The sequence below is a fragment of the Pseudozyma flocculosa genome (genome assembly GCF_000417875.1).
Source record: "Pseudozyma flocculosa PF-1 unplaced genomic scaffold scaffold00005, whole genome shotgun sequence".
In the NCBI taxonomy this organism is placed as follows: Eukaryota; Fungi; Basidiomycota; class Ustilaginomycetes; order Ustilaginales; family Ustilaginaceae; genus Pseudozyma; species Pseudozyma flocculosa.
In genome coordinates, this window is record NW_006920873.1 from 1 (window position 1) to 2,373 (window position 2,373).

Consider the following 2,373-nt stretch of genomic DNA (forward strand, 5'->3'; position numbering starts at 1 on the left):
TGTAACCCTAACCCAGTTCAACTTCCATTAGCACCAAGGACACCTCCAACCACTGCCAGCCAGCCTTCCTTCCAACTTCCCCCACCAAACTTCGCTTCCAACTGCCAACAACTTCCAACAACTTCTGTACAAGTGCCACCAGCTTGCAGGAAGTGCCAGCAAACTTCCCTGATGAACACCATCACGAACTTTGCCTGCCCTGGGCATGTTCAGATGACAGTTCCAGGGGAACCTTGGGAAGATACAGACTTCGAGACAGTTCCAGCCTATGGGTTCTCCAAACTTCCAGGACATCCAGTCAACTACCCTCCCAAAGATCTGGATGGTTACAACTTCACCATCCTGCCAAGGGATCTTGTCGAACTTTATGGCAGTATAACTTCGGTCCAACTTGCCAGCCATGCTCCCATGGTGAGGGACAAGGAAGTTTACAAGAACTGGATGTTCATTGGAAGTGGCCCAGCCCTCTTCAAAGTGTCACCCCACTTCAAGGAACTTCTCCAGCAGCAACTTCAACTTTCCAACTACACCATCTTCCTATCTTCCTACCCTCTGGCCTTCATCCAAGGTTCCCAGGTAGTTACCATGAGGGAACTTATGGTGGCACTTCAGGGAACTGGATGTTCTGAAGTCAGAGTTCAGGCCTATGGCATGAAGCAGGAACTTGACGACACTTCCATGGTACTTGGAGATCCAGAACATCCACTTGCTGCCACCAACTTCTGGGATCTTGGAAGGAACTTCCAGCAACCTCATATTACACTTGTCAAGCCCAAGTTCCTCAAGCGCAGTGGGGCCACAGAAGTTTACCCCATGTTACTGCTACTTGGAAAGGGCCATGGGACAGTCAAACTTACACTCAACTTCCGGGGAGTACCTTTCAAGATCAAGATCTACCCACTTCTGGTTCATTCACTCAAGGCATGTTCTGGGAAGCAAGTTCAGTTTGATCCCACCACTTTGGAAACTTGCAAGAAGAGGGAAACAAGTTTGCTGCACAAGCTAAGTAACTTGGAAACTTTCCATGATCTTCAACTGGGGGGTCTGAGGATTGAAGTGACAGTAAGTGCCAACACACTTACTGAAGCTTCAGCCATGGTCAGCCAGACACCCCTCCTCAACATCCATGAATGGATCCAGCCAACTTCCCCAGAGATGCAAAAGTTACAGCTCTCTGTCAGGTTCATCTCAAGAGCAAGGTACTTTCGTCAGTTCAAGTTACTTTTGGACAAGGCCAGGGAACTTGGAACTTTCAGAGGTGACAAGATGAGGAAGACAGGTCCAGTAAGGAAGAAGATCCTCAGGGATCTTTTCAATGCACTTGGATGGAACCCAGGACATCGGGCAACTTCCAGACTTCCTCCTCAAGAACCCTGGTGGAAGCTCAAACCTTCTGACAAGGACCTTGATGAACTTCCTCAAGTTCAAACTTCCATGCTGGACTTCCTGGATCCTCAAGATCCCAAAGTTCACCACAAAGAGATCCAAAGATGCTGCAAGATCTTCAAAAGAGGCAAAAACTTCCGGGTACTTATCCTCAATGCAGCAAACAGGGCAGTTCCTATGGGAAGTGAAAGTACCAAGGAGAAGATGGCAGAGTGGGTCTACAAGAAGTATGGCAGAACTTGGCCTACCACCTGCTACCTCCTGGAGCAACCTTTCAGAACTTCAACTTCCCATGCTGGCACTTCCAACATCCACAAGAGCCTGGATCAGGAACTTGGCAAGTTCACCATCACCCACCAAGATGCACTTATGGGAAGTCCCAAGTTCCACCAACTTCGGGAAAGTGCCAACTATCTTGTCACTTCAGGATACATCAAGGGAGATGGTAACTGCCAGTTCAGGGCACTTAGCCATGCCATCTATGGCCATCAAGGAAGGTTCAGGGAACTTAGGGAAGAAGTTGTCAGGCACCTAAGAGCCAACCTGCACTTGGTGGAACCAGTCCTGGCAGCTGAAGTTCTTTCAACTACCAGAACTATCAAGACACCAGTTCAATACCTCCAGCACATGGACAATGAGGGAACTTGGGGAGATGACCTGACACTTTCCACCCTGGTCAACTTACACAAACTGTCCCTGCTCATCATCAACCCTGACAGAAGCTTCTTTGAAGTTAAAGCACCAGAACATCCTCAAACTTACACTGCCCTCTACTACACAGGTAACCACTATGAACTTGTGGTGAGGAAGAGGCAGTAGAAAGTTCCAGCAAAGATCCATTGTCGATAGCAGAAGTTCCATTGTAGATAGCTCAGCTTCCTGGCCCCACTGTAGATAGCAAGTTCCAAGGAACTTGACCTGAGGTTTTTTATCCTCAGAAGGTTTTCCTCAGTAATCAAGTTCCAAAAAGTTCCCCTCAAGTGCCAA